This window comes from Carassius auratus, chromosome 28 (genome assembly GCF_003368295.1).
Source record: "Carassius auratus strain Wakin chromosome 28, ASM336829v1, whole genome shotgun sequence".
In the NCBI taxonomy this organism is placed as follows: Eukaryota; Metazoa; Chordata; class Actinopteri; order Cypriniformes; family Cyprinidae; genus Carassius; species Carassius auratus.
In genome coordinates this window covers 21,028,085-21,043,734 of record NC_039270.1, presented here as the reverse complement: position 1 = coordinate 21,043,734, position 15,650 = coordinate 21,028,085, and the positions used below count along the sequence as shown (strand labels likewise).

The following is a 15,650-nucleotide window of genomic DNA, read 5'->3' as shown; positions in this document are numbered from 1 at the left end:
TTTTTTAAAAAATGCCAGAAGTTGCAACAGATTTAGACCTTAGAGGGAACTCAAAGAAACACTATGATGCCAAAGACCCAAACTTGCAGTAGTTTTTATGGTCTGCGAAACAATAAAATATAAGATTTTGAGTAATTTTGGTTTCCAAGAAATTGTTTTAAAAGAAAAATCTTAATCAATGTTATGTTATCTTAAGCTATGTTAACTTGATGTAGATTTTTATATTAATACAATATCTTGGAGAGGAAAACTACTCAAAATTTTTACGCATATCACTTCACGCATCACAAAAAACACTTCAAGATTGTGTCTTTACTGTCTGTTACAAAGTGGATCCACAAATGTAATATTTCCCCTTAAAAACATTTTTAAAAAATGCCAGAAGTTGCAACCGATTTAGAATTTAAACCACTTGAGACCTTGGAGGGAAATCAAAGAAACACTATGATGCCAAAGACCCAAACTTGCAGTAGTTTTTATGGTCTGCGAAACAATAAAATATAAGATTTTGAGTAATTTTGGTCTCCAAGAAATTATTTTAAAAGAAAAATCTTAATCAATGTTATGTTATCTTAAGCTATGTTAACTTGATCTAGATTTTTATATTAATACAATATCTTGGAGAGGAAAACTACTCAAAATTTTTACGCATATCACTTCACGCATCACAAAAAACACTGCAAGATTGTGTCTTTACTGTCTGTTACAAAGTGGATCCACAAATGTAATATTTCCCCCTAAAAACATTTTTTTTAAATGCCAGAGGTTGCAACAGATTTAGAATTTAAACCACTTGAGACCTTGGAGGGAACTCAAAGAAACACTATGATGCCAAAGACCCAAACTTGCAGTAGTTTTTATGGTCTGCGAAACAATAAAAAATAAGATTTGGAGTAATTTTGGTCTCCAAGAAAATATTTTAAAAGAAAAAATTTAATCAATGTTATGTTATCTTAAGCTATGTTAACTTGATCTAGATTTTTATATTAATACAATATCTTGAAGAGGAAAACTACTCAAAATTTTTACTCATATCACTTCACGCATCACAATAAACACTGCGAGATTGTGTCTTTACTGTCTGTTACAAAGTGGATCCACAAATGTAATATTTCCCCTTAAAAACATTTTTAAAAAATGCCAGAAGTTGCAACAGATTTAGAAATCAAACCACTTGAGACCTTAGAGGGAACTCAAAGAAACACTATGATGCCAAGGTAGAACTTTAAATGCCTTTGATGGACTGTCCATTTAAGCACGTTGCACTCAATTACAAAGTGGATCCAAATCCATAATATTTACCGCTAAAAAAATAAAAACGGCAGTAGCTAAAACAGGTTTAGAATTCAAGCCAATTGACTACCTAGAGGGCACTCAAAGAAACACTATGATGCCAAGGTAGAACATTAAATCCACAATCACAAAGTGGATCCACATTCGTAATATTTCCGCCTAAAAACAACCCACAAATCACTAGTAGATACAACAGACCTAGAAATCAAGCCACTTCTATGTTAACTTGACCTAGATTTTTCTGTTAATACAATTTCTTGGAGAAAAAAACTACTCAAAATTTTGATTCATATCACTTCACGTATCACAATAAACACTGCAGGTTTGTGTCTTTACTCTCTGTTACAAAGTGGATCCACCAATGTAATATTTCACCCTAAAAACATTTTTAAAAAATGCCAGAAGTTGCAACAGATTTAGAATTCAAACCACTTGAGACCTTAGAGGGAACTCAAAGAAACACTATGATGCCAAGGTAGAACTTTAAATGCCTTTGATGGACTGTCCATTTAAGCACGTTTGCATCTTTGCACTCAATTACAAAGTGGATCCAAATCCATAATATTTACCGCTAAAAAAATAAAAACGGCAGTAGCTAAAACAGGTTTAGAATTCAAGCCAATTGACTACCTAGAGGGCACTCAAAGAAACACTATGATGCCAAGGTAGAACATTAAATCCACAATCACAAAGTGGATCCACATTCGTAATATTTCCGCCTAAAAACAACCCACAAATCACTAGTAGATACAACAGACCTAGAAATCAAGCCACTTCTATGTTAACTTGACCTAGATTTTTCTGTTAATACAATTTCTTGGAGAAAAAAACTACTCAAAATTTTGATTCATATCACTTCACGTATCACAATAAACACTGCAGGTTTGTGTCTTTACTCTCTGTTACAAAGTGGATCCACCAATGTAATATTTCACCCTAAAAACATTTTTAAAAAATGCCAGAAGTTGCAACAGATTTAGAATTCAAACCACTTGAGACCTTAGAGGGAACTCAAAGAAACACTATGATGCCAAGGTAGAACTTTAAATGCCTTTGATGGACTGTCCATTTAAGCACGTTTGCATCTTTGCACTCAATTACAAAGTGGATCCACATCCGTAATATTTACCCCTAAAAAAATAAAAATGCCAGCAGCTAAAACAGGTTAAGAATTCAAGCCAATTGACACCCTAGAGGGCACTCAAAGAAACACTATGATGCCAAGGTAGAACATTAAATGTCTTTGATGGACTTTGTCCATTTAAGCACGTTTGCGTCTTCATACACAATTACAAAGTGGATCCACATCTGTAATATTTCTGCCTAAAAACAACCCACAAATCGCTAGTAGATACAACAGACCTAGAAATCAAGACACTTCTATTCTAATTTGATGTAGATTTTTCTATTAATACAATTTCTTGGAGAAGAAAACAATTCAAAATTTTGACTCATATCACTTCACGCATCACAATAAACACTGCAGGATTGTGTCTGTACTGTCTGTTACAAAGTGGATCCACAAATGTAATATTTCCCCCTACAAACATTTGTAAAAAATGCCAGAAGTTGCAACAGATTTAGAATTCAAACCACTTGAGACCTTAGAGGGAACTCAAAGAAACACTATGATGCCAAGGTAGAACTTTAAATGCCTATGATGGACTGTCCATTTAAGCACGTTTGCATCTTTGCACTCAATCACAAAGTGGATCCACATCCGTAATATTTCACCCTAAAAAAATAAAAATGCCAGCAGCTAAAATAGATTTAAAATTCAAGACAATTGAGAGCCTAGAGGGCACTCAAAGAAACACTATGATGCCAAGGTAGAACATTAAATGCCTTTGATGGACTTTGTCCATTTAAGCACGTTTGCGTCTTCATACACAATTACAAAGTGGATCCACATCTGTAATGTTTCCGCCTAAAAACAACCCACAAATCGCTAGTAGTTACAACAGACCTAGAAATCAAGCCACTTCTATGTTAACTTGATCTAGATTTTTCTATTAATACAATTTCTTGGAGAAGAAAACTACTCAAAATTTTGACTCATATCACTTCACGCATCACAATAAACACTGCAGGTTTGTGTCTTTACTGTCTCTTACAAAGTGGATCCACTTATGTAATATTTCCCCCTTAAAACATTTTTAAAAAATGCCAGAAGTTGCAACAGATTTAGAATACAAACCACTTGAGACCTTAGAGGTAACTCAAAGAAACACTATGATGCCAAAGACCCAAACTTGCAGTAGTTTTTATGGTCTGCGAAACAATAAAAAATAAGATTTTGAGTAATATTGATCTCCAAGAAATTGTTTTAAAAGAAAAATCTTAATCAATGTTATGTTATCTTAAGCTATGTTAACTTGATCTAGATTTTTATATTAATACAATATCTTGGAGAGGAAAACTACTCAATTTTTTTACTCATATCACTTCACGCATCACAATAAACACTGCAAGATTGTGTCTTTACTTTCTGTTACAAAGTTGATCCAAAAATGTTATATTTCCCCCTAAAAACATTTTAAAAAAATGACAGAAGTTGCAACAGATTAAGAATTCAAACCACTTGAGACCTTAGAGGGAACTCAAAGAAACACTATGATGCCAAGGTAGAACTTTAAATGCCTTTGATTGACTGTCCATTTAAGCACGTTTGCGTCTTTGCACTCAATTACAAAGTGGATCCACATCCACGATATTTACTGCTAAAAAAATAAAAACGCCAGTAGCTAAAACAGGTTTAGAATTCAAGCCAATTGACACCCTAAAGGGCACTCAAAGAAACACTATGATGCCAAGGTAGAACATTAAATGCCTTTGATGGACTTTCTCCATTTAAGCACGTTTGTGTCTTTATACACAATTACAAAGTGGATCCAAATCTGTAATTTTTCCGCCGAAAAACAACCCACAAATCGCTAGTAGATACAACAGACCTAGAAATCAAGCCACTTCTGTTAACTTGATCTAGATTTTTCTATTAATACAATTTCTTGAAGAAGAAAACTACTCAAAATTTTGACTCATATCACTTCACGCATCACAATAAACACTGCAGGTTTGTGTCTTTACTGTCTGTTACAAAGTGGATCCACCAATGTAATATTTCCCCCTAAAAACATTTTTAAAAAAGGCCAGAAATTGCAACAGATTTAGAATTCAAACCACTTGAGACCTTAGAGGGAACTCAAAGAAACACTATGATGCCATGGTAGAACTTTAAATGCCTTTGATGTACTGTCCATTTAAGCACGTTTGCATCTTTGCACTCAATTACAAAGTGGATCCACATCCGTCATATTTCCCCCTAAAAAAATAAAAATGCCAGCAGCTAAAACAGATTTAAAATTCAAGACAATTGAGAACCTAGAGGGCACTCAAAGAAACACTATGATGCCAAGGTAGAACATTAAATGCCTTTGATGGACTTTGTCCATTTAAGTACGTTTGCGTCTTTGTTCACAATTACAAAGTGGATCCACATCTGTAACATTTCCGCCTAAAAACATTTTAAAAAATGGCAGAAATTGCAACAGAATTAGAATTCAAACCACTTGAGACCTTAGAGGGAACTCAAAGAAACACTATGATGCCAAGGTAGAACTTTAAATGCATTTGATGGACTGTCCATTTAAGCACGTTTGCATCTTTGCACTCAATTACAGAGTGGATCCACATCCGTAATATTTCACTCTAAAAAAATAAAAATGCCAGCAGCTAAAACAGATTTAAAATTCAAGACAGTTGAGACCTTAGAGGGAACTCAAAGAAACACTATGATGCCAAGGTAGAACTTTAAATGCCTTTGATGGACTGTCCATTTAAGCACGTTTATATAAAAATCTAGATCAAATTAACATAGCTTAAGATGACATAACATTGATTAAGATTTTTCTTTTAAAACAATTTCTTGGAGACCAAAATTACTCAAAATCTTATTTTTTATTGTTTCGCAGACCATAAAAACTACTGCAAGTTTGGGTCTTTGGCATCATAGTGTTTCTTTGAGTTCCCTCTAAGGTCTAAATCTGTTGCAACTTCTGGCATTTTTTAAAAATGTTTTTAGGGGGAAATATTACATTGGTGGATCCACTTTGTAACAGACAGTAAAGACACAAACCTGCAGTGTTTATTGTGATGCGTGAAGCGATATGAGTCAAAATTTTCAGTACTTTTCCTCTCCAAGAAATTGTATTAATAGAAAAATCTAGATCAAGTTAACATAGAAGTGGCTTGATATCTAGGTCTGTTGTATCTACTAGCGATTTGTGGGTTGTTTTTAGGGGGAAATATTACAGATGTGGATCCACTTTGTAATTGTGTACAAAGACGCAAACGTGCTTAAATGGACAAAGTCCATCAAAGGCATTTAATGTTCTACCTTGGCATCATAGTATTTCTTTGAGTGCCCTCTAGGGTGTCAATTGGCTAGAATTCTTAACCTGTTTTAGCTGCTGGCATTTTTATTTTCTTAGGGGGAAATATTACAGATGTGGATCCACTTTGTAATTGAGTGCAAAGATGCAAATGTGCTTAAATGGACAGTCCATCAAAGGCATTTAAAGTTCTACATTGGCATCATAGTGTTTCTTTGAGTTCTTTCTAAGGTGTCAAGTGGTTTGAATTCTAAATCTGTTGCAACTTCTGCCATTTTTTACAAATGTTTTTAGGGGGAAATATTACATTTGTGGATCCACTTTGTAACAGACAGTAAAGACAAAAACCTGCAGTGTTTATTGTGATGCGTGAAGCGATATGAGTCAAAATTTTGAGTAGTTTTCCTCTCCAAGAAATTGTATTAATAGAAAAATCTAGATCAAGTTAACATAGAAGTGGCTTGATATCTAGGTCTGTTGTATCTACTAGCCATTTGTGGGTTGTTTTTAGGGGGAAATATTACAGATGTGGATCCACTTTGTAATTGTGTATGAAGACGCAAACGTGCTTAAATGGACAAAGTCCATCAAAGGCATTTAAAGGTCTACCTTGGCATCATAGTGTTTCTTTGAGTGCCCTCTAGGGTCTCAATTGGCTAGAATTCTTAACCTGTTTTAGCTGCTGGCATTTTTATTTTCTTAGGGTGAAATATTACGGATGTGGATCCACTTTGTAATTGTCCATTTAAGCACGTTTGCGTCTTTGTACACAAAGTCCATCAAAGGCATTTAATGTTCTACCTTGGCATCATAGTGTTTCTTTGAGTGCCCTCTAGGGTGTCAATTGGCTAGAATTCTTAACCTGTTTTAGCTGCTGGCATTTTTATTTTCTTAGGGTGAAATATTACGGATGTGGATCCACTTTGTGATTGAGTGCAAAGATGCAAACGTGCTTAAATGGACAGTCCATCAAAGGCATTTAAAGTTCTACCTTGGCATCATAGTGTTTCTTTGAGTTCCCTCTAAGGTCTCAAGTGGTTTGAATTCTAAATCTGTTGCAACTTCTGGCATTTTTTTAAAATGTTTTTAGGGTGAAATATTACATTGGTGGATCCACTTTGTAACAGACAGTAAAGACACAAACCTGCAGTGTTTATTGTGATGCGTGAAGCGATATGAGTCAAAATTTTGAGTAGTTTTCCTCTCCAAGAAATTGTATTAATAGAAAAATCTAGATAAAGTTAACATAGAAGTGGCTTGATATCTAGGTCTGTTGTATCTACTAGCGATTTGTGGGTTGTTTTTAGGGGGAAATATTACAGATGTGGATCCACTTTGTAATTGTGTACAAAGACGCAAACGTGCTTAAATGGACAAAGTCCATCAAAGGAATTAATGTTCTACCTTGGCATCATAGTATTTCTTTGAGTGCCCTCTAGGGTGTCAATTGGCTAGAATTCTTAACCTGTTTTAGCTGCTGGCATTTTTAATGTCCATATGAAAGAGCAATTCACACCTTTATCTCGACCCCCACAAGCCATGAATAACTATCCAAAACCCAACCCCCTCCAGCTGAACAGAATTCGGTCTGTGTTTTGGCTCTGAGGAACGGTGTGTTACTGGGCTGAAACATGCCTGCACTCAGCAGCACTAGGCTACTATTTGTATTCATAATCTTCTTGCAGCCCATATTATTATTTTCACAAGACCATAATGATAATAACAAATCATCAATTAATAATTAATCATTATTTTACGAAAATCATTGTTGTTTGTGATCGTGGATGTTTGCGGGAGGCTTTAAGACCAAGCGGAGTCCTCTGTTCCCGCCTTACGGGTCTCCGAGGCTTCACTGTCTGCGGTTTGACTTTACTGAATCAGATAATACAACTTATTGATCATGAGCACAACATTTAGCAAGGCAGGAAAAGTCTAATGGAAGGAAGACGTATATCATTGAGCTAATGCTGTTAAAGAAAGAGAGAGAGAAGTCTAGGACTATTCTTAAATTTGGAGCTCATTATATTGAAGTACAAATCCAAACACCAGAAACGTTATGCATTTTATGAATAATTAAATGTTATGAAAATTATGCATTTTATTTATTCTCAATGACGTATGGTTGAAATAATATTTTAGTTCACAACTTTAAGTTCCGTTGTTTAAAAAATGCTTTATTGGCTAATGTTTCATAAACCTTCAGTTGTTATGCTCTAAAATCCATGCCAATCCAATTAAAATCCAATTAAAATCCAATTATTAATTTCACAGTATTTTTAACACCTAAATGACTAATCTTTAAAGTCGCAATTCTATAAGGGTCAAAATTACTCAGGCCAATGGTATTTTTTAATGACATTATTTTATTATTATTATTATTATTATTATTTGAATAATTGTAGCTTACATAAATAGGTAAAGCAAAACAAATATTTGGATTGTCCCTTATTTTTTCCCTTGTTTTCCTAAAGAATAAACACATATTTTTTAAAAGAATAAACATGATAACATATTATTAATTAATAAAAATAATTTAAGCAATTAAAACCTTTTTTTTTTTTACTTGAATTTAAATACTATTAAACTAACTTTAAATTCTCAAGGAGTTTATAAGTAAAAAAAAAAGTTCTAAATGAACTTGTTTTAACAATATAATAAGAACTAACAATATAATTTGATTTTTTTAAATGAACAATTCCTGTATAATATGGGACAGCAAACTTTATATCAGTGGTTCTCAACCTTTTTCCCCAGCGGGCCGCACTATGGTCTAAGTGCAAGTCTACGCATATAATTTACATATTACGTCAGCAATACAAACCAACCTGATTTATAATATTATAGCCTAACTATTATGATATATAATCTATTACATTCATTGAAATAAACAATTCTACTCCCCATAAATAAAACACCTGATGCTGTCGGGAGCTGACCAATTTTGTGAGATTCAGCTTTAAAGGAGTAACACAAAGAAGTTGCGATTGTAATGCCTGTGTTATCCTTTCCGCATGAGCAATCCGGACGCGTACACGGCCAGCGCGGACGCAGACTTCTTCAATTTATACTTCTGAATGCGCAGGCTGATGATCCGCAATTTCCCAGAATTATTGCACCTCTGACTGTCTTTATTTTCTTTTTATTGACGGATTGCACAGGTTCGAGTAGCAATGAGCTTCTTCACTCTGCCTGCACATGTGCAATTTTGCTTTTGAAGCCTACTGACCTGCACCTGTCCGCGCGGTTGTCTGCTCAGAGCCTGGGCACACACTCTCCAATGACGACTTTACGTCACGCCTACCTAGCGGTCCATAGCGGACTCGCGGACGCAGAAAGCTTGACAGAGGCTTTAAGATGCAGGCAAAGCACTTTTGAATTTAATATGAGGTTCTCTCTTGAGATATTTTGCCACATTTCTTCAATTAAGGATTGTTAGGCTACATAGTGTATGGTGTTTCCATTTATCTGAACTTCTTCAAGTGAGTTGCGGAGCAAAAAAAAAAAAAACGAAAAAATCCAGCACTTCTCTTTCAATACTGATACTGCAACTATTCACAGTTTGTACATGTTTATTCGCTGGCATTTTTTTTTTTAAATGTTACAATGTTATATCATAATGTTATTGTTGTTTTACTTCCTTCTTTTATCTCATTTTACAATTACATTCATTTCGCAATCCGTCCCTTTGCGCCACCTGGCGGTAGTTTCACGAATGATTTTAACACGCGACTGAATTACAGTTACCACCGCGGCTACGCACGGCGGTAAGCCCCAGATAGGCTGGCCACTTACTGTAGGTTTTTTTATTTCTTTTCACAATGACATTTGAGTTCATGATTTTAATGTTGTTTTTTGTGGCAGACTAAAGACTAATGACAGACCGTTGTTTGAATAAAAAGATGTTTCGTTCAGGTTTGAAATTCATATCTTGTATTATAGGCTACGCAGTCTAATATCACAGAAGCCCCCATCCCATCACCCCAGACCGCAGAGTATATTTTAGTGATATATATATATATATATATATATATATATATATATATATATTATATGTATGTATACACAAGGGTGTAACTTTGGGTCTACCATTGGGGGGTTTAAACTCATGCCATATTTATTATTAATTAATTAATTTATTGAATAATTTTCTTGATAGAAATATAGAAAATGAACGTGCAATTATTTATCACTTTGCATGAAATAAGTCTCAAAAGTAGATTAAAAAAGTTGTGTTTGCATTTAGCCTCTGATAACCTCAAATTCAGAAACTGAGAAAATACAAGTGTGGACGATAACATTAGTTGTGCTTTGATTCATTTTGTAACTTTGCAAACTCCATGCAAAAAAGAACAATAAATAAATAAATAAATAAATAATAATAATAATAATCTCAAATTGAGCCGGATGTGGTAAATTCCTAATAATGTACATATATTTTTTTTAGGTATTTTAATAAGATGGATACCTAAAATACATTGCGCATACAGCTCAACTAACGCGATCGTTATAAAAGTGTTTGAACAACAAAACACACCCACTTGCACATATTTCACAATTGGAACATCAGATATATCCTGCTATAGCTAACAAATTTGTGTGAAATTTTGAATAAAAAAGGAAATAAAATCAGATCATCAGTCAATCAGCGCTATTGCGGCTGCTGTGTGACAAGCAATGAATAACGCGTCTCCATGGGAACCAAGTTAAGTAAGGCGTGATACTTAAAAGTGTCTTTGTTTTGTTCTGAGTGTATGGTCAATAAATAAAGGAATTAAAAAGATGGGCACAAAACCGGTTTGTCGCGCCCCACTTGTCATGTCTGTATTCCCTACACTTTGAGAAACGCAGAGCTAACTTAACAGCTAAATTAGCAATAGGGGTTCCTCCGTTTGGTCAGGATTATTATTATTTATTTTTTTGCCTGTTGTCGACGAACAATAAAAAATCGTCGTCTGGCTGCCTTTCAGTGTCCTTTTCATCTTTCCGTCAGCTTTCTCAAACCATTCATCCCAGCGACTGCGCAAAATAGTGAACAAACTTGGTAGAGAAAGCTGGTTGGGTAATACCAAGTAGTAGGTGTGGGGTACATTACAGATTATTTAAAATATGATACTATCTTTCTTGCTGGCAAATGAAATTAATAAAGAAAACGAACAAAAGTAGGTATTCAGAATATTTCATATTTATTTTAATCTTAATGATGTGATGATATTGGGGGGGGGGGGGGGGGTTATATTAGCTGGATCTGATTTTTGAGGGGGTCAGGACCCCCGTAACCCCAGTGCATATTATATATACACAAATATATACATATACACTTCAGACCAAAAGTCTGGACACACCTTCTCATTCAAAGAGTTTTCTTTATTTTCATGACTATGAATATTGTAGATTCACACTGAAGGCATCAAAACTATGAATTAACACGTGGAATTATATACATAACAAAAAAGTGTGAAACAACTGAAAATGTCATATTCTAGGTTCTCCAAAGTAGCCACCTTTTGCTTTGATTACTGCTTTGCACACTCTTGGCATTCTCTTGATGAGCTTCAAGATGTAGTCACCTGAATGCATGTCCATTCCTTGTGTTCTTAAGCCCAAACAAGTCTTTTCTGCTTCTTGCCTTTCTTTAGCGGGGGTTTCCTAGCAGATATTCTACCATGAAGGCCTGATTAACACAGTCTCCTCTTAACAGTTGTTCTAGAGAGGTGTCTGCTGCTAGAACTCCGTGTTCCATTGACCTGGTCTCTAATCTGAGCTGCTGTTAACCAGAGCTGTTAACTTGCGATTTCTGAGGCTGGTGACTCGGATGAACTTATCCTCCGCAGCAGAGGTGACTCTTGGTCTTCCTTTCCTGGGGTGGTCCGCATGTGAGCCAGTTTCTTTGTAGTGCTTGATGGTTTTTGTGACTGCACTTGGGGACACTTTCAAAGTTTTCCCAATTTTTCAGACTGACTGACCTTCATTTCTTAAAGTAATGATGGCTAATCATTTTCTTGTACTTAGCTGCTTTTTTCTTTCCATAATACAAATTCTAACAATCTATTCAGTAGGACTATCAGCTGTGTATCCATGTGACTTCTGCGCAACACAACTGATGGTCCCAACCCCATTTATAAGGCAAAAAGATCACACTTATTAAACCTGACAGGGCACACCTGTGAAGTGAAAACCATTTCAGGTGACTACCTCTTGAAGCTCATCAAGAAAATGCCAAGAGTGTGCAAAGCAGTAATCAAAGCAAAAGCTGGCTGCTTTGAAGAACACTTTTTTGTTATGTATATAATTCCACGTGTTAATTCATAGTTTTGATGCCTTCAGTGTGACTCTACAAATTTTCATAGTCATGAAAATAAAGAAAACTCTTTGAATGAGAAGGTGTGTCCAGACTTTTGTTCTGTACTGTGTATATATAATGTTTCCATTAGTTGACCAGGCGTCCAGCAGAAAGAAACCTTCATATGAAGAGGCTGTTGAGAAAGCAGGTTAAAAATCATCTTTATTTTACCTTTGTGTATTTCATATGGAGAATAATTTGTCCTAAATGTAGTTTCTTATGTCCAGATGCAGTGGTCAGCGATCCTCATGTTTCTGTGGGGTTCGGGTTCTTCCACTGGTTGCTGTTGGTGGTCTGTGGGTGGGCAAACGCTAGCGATGTGATGGAGATCCTGTGTGTTCCTCTTGCCCACGGCACGCTGTGACCTCCATCTCACCTTGGCCGATATGGGGCTCCTCACCACCAGCATATTCCTTGGTTATTAACTGTGCTGCTTTCTTTTTTATTTGATTTTCTAATCATGTTATTTTTTTAAAAATTAGATATTTGTAATTCATTCATTGTGTGAAAACTAATGGTCTTTTTGCTTAAAGGTCAAAGGAGGAAAATCTAACTTTTTATCAAAAAAGTAAATCGGGTCAAAAATGCAGTTTGTTCCCTATTTGGTTGAACTTTGGTTGCCTTATCACATGTCTGAAAACAGCAAACTCATGCTCATAGTTTTCAGTTTTTTTTTTTCGTAAGAAATACAAAACTGAACCAGTTATTCAAACTGCTGACATAACCATGTGATTTGAGTATCATGCTGCTAAGTAAGACGTAATGTGTCAACCGGCTGCTTATTTTGACAGGAATGATGTTGGTTGGTTATGTTTGGGGGTATCTGGCTGATCGCAGAGTAAGGTGGAGGTGGAACGTTCCGGTAATTTCTCTGGCAGTGAATGGCGTATTTGGGGCAGTGGCCAGTTTAGCCACGAGGTTCTGGCTCTTTTTGCTCCTGCTGTTCTTCAGGGTAATGACATGCCAAAAGAGTTTTTACCTCCACAGACACATTCTGAAGGTTTGGATAGAAAATAAACAGACAGAATCTTGAAACGTAGAAACACATGAATGCATTTGTGTCTTGTGTCTCACTCTCAGGGTCTGCGGCTCCATTCCTGCCATCTTCTCCTATTTTTCGAAGTTTCAGCCACGTTTGAGGAGGGGGGCAATGATCAGCACTCTAGCCACCTTCTGGGTGGCTGGAAATATTTTAGCAGCAGGTAAAACCATCATCCTCTGAAACATGAGCAGTAAAGAACACAACCTGAGGATCTAGATCTATACTCAAGTATAAATAATAAAAAAGATAAGAATATATATGAATACAAATATAAAATAAAATTCAAAATAAACATAAAAACTGCATAAGACAAAAGTAAATAACCAAATATGTATCCATTAATAAATGAAAATATAAAAGAAGTATAAATAAATAAAATAACAATGCATAAAGCAGAATATAAAAAAGATACAAATATGTAATGTGCTGCTTTTTAGAAAGAAGAGTCTAAAAAGGTAATAAGTAGGCTGTAGTTATTTATTGTCATAAGTGCTAAACATTGATGCATGAATATTGATTTGAATACACATTCTGTGTTTTTTCCAGGTGTGGCATGGTTGGTGATTCCCAGAACATCTTTGAATGCTCATTGGGGCTGGTTGAATTTTCAGAGTTGGCATCTTTTTGTAGTCCTCCGTCCTCAGTCTGTCATCAGCACTGATTTTCAGACTGTTCATGCCAGAGAGCCCCAAGTTTCTAATGGAGGTGTGTACTGACTGATACTTTACTTTTTTTTGAGACTGATATAAAAGTTCAATTAATAGGCTGTAAATTCTACAACTTCATGTGTCTGAACAAGTTACAGTTCTAGAATTTATGTACTGTATTAAGGTCCATTACATGCTGCATGTTTGGTGGCACGTTATTACACAATGTGTTTCTCTTCCACAGGCCGGATGTGAGGCAGAGGCTTTGTCTGTGTTCCAGACGATGTTCAAACTAAACAACAGATGTGCCACAAAACCATTTCCTATCCGTACCACCTTAGTGATGTTTGCTTTTAATTAAAAGGCCAAACCTTCCCACTTTTCATGAAGGAAACTACATTATTTTGGTGTGTCAGTTGATAAAACAGGTACTAGGTCTTGTGATCAGATCAGATGATGAAGTAAAAAAACAGACCCACTAGTGGCTCAAGATGTCAGCAGTTCAGCCACCACCTCAAACCGGTTCAGCGCACTTCTTTTCTGCTTTCTTAGAAGCTATTAATGCTAACATGAAGTCTTACCCAGCTCTTTATGGCCCTGCTGGTTCTTTTACAGGCTCTGGACCCCATGAAACAGCTGTTTGTTGGAACGTTGGTTTTCAGAAGAGTTGTTCTGCTGATTATATTTTTCTGCATTTCATTTGGGTACTTAACAAATTATAAAAGGCAAAATATTCAAGGTTAAGGTTAGTCAAGGTTTTAAGACCAAAGTCAGTCTTAGAATAAAACAAGCTGTTTTTCTTTGCTGCTACATCATAACATCAATATGTAAATAAACTATGTTCTGATTGGTTGAACACGACAGGTTGTTTTTGCCACTTGTACCTTTAAGATCTGTTATAATTAGTTAACTTAATTTAAAAATGATTAAGTTACTCAGATTATGAGTATGTATGTTCAATGTTGTAATCCTCTCCTGCAGGTATAATGGGTTATGGATGTGGTATCCGGAGCTTTTTAAGAGAACCGAGGATGGGTATTCAAGCGCCAATGTGTCTCGAGTCCAAAACTCAGAAAATGAAAGCTGCGATCTAGTTAAAACTGCATGTTAATGTTACTAAAAGCAGACTGAATGAGACCACTCAATATTTTCCTCATCAGCAAAAGCACAAAAAATTTGAAATTTGTTAGTTATTACTATCAGGAAGTGAATTTTGTTGTCATGATATTCAAGTATTTTTTTTATCAAGGCTTCGTGTCGTTTGCATGTGTTCATGTGTTTTTTATAGTGTACATGGAGGGTTTTATAACAGCTGCTTCAAATTTGCCAGGAAACATCTTCACTATCCTGTTCATGGACAGAATTGGTGGGAAAATCCTGCTTTGTTAGTACATAAGTTCCAGTGTTTGAATGACAGCTCAAAATATTTAATTACTACACTTAACAAAACATTCAAGAATAAAGTGCTATAATTATTATTATATTATAATAATGATGCAGATTTTTCTCTAATAGACGTCAGTTTGTTGGCGTCCAGCATGAGCGTGTTCATTATCTATGTAGTAAAGACCAAAGCTCAGAGTGTGATCATGTCTTGCGTGTTAAGCGGCGTCTATGTCATCTCCTGGAACGCTCTAGACGTGTTGGGAACTGAACTTTACCCCACACAACTACGGTGAACCCCAATATTAATTTGTAATAAAGTTATATTGGTACTGATCTTAAATGCAGAGAGGTCAGACAATCCAGTTTCTGTTAGCTCATCAGCTCTGGGGGTTTTCACTGCAGTGGGTCGTGTGGCAGCCATCATGGGAAATGTAGTGTTTGGACAGCTGGTGGGCTCAAACTGTGCCATACCTCCGCTTATGTTATCTACACTCCTGCTGTCAGGAGGACTGACAGCTCTATTATAGTCATTATTTCTCGTTTATATCAAG

General features: G+C 35.5%; 1 pseudogene; it reads left to right on the top strand.

Annotated features, from left to right (window-relative positions):
* Positions 1-9,851: 9,851 nt before the first annotated feature.
* On the top strand, positions 9,852-15,626 carry LOC113047377 (synaptic vesicle glycoprotein 2C-like; annotated as a pseudogene).
* Positions 15,627-15,650: the final 24 nt, after the last annotated feature.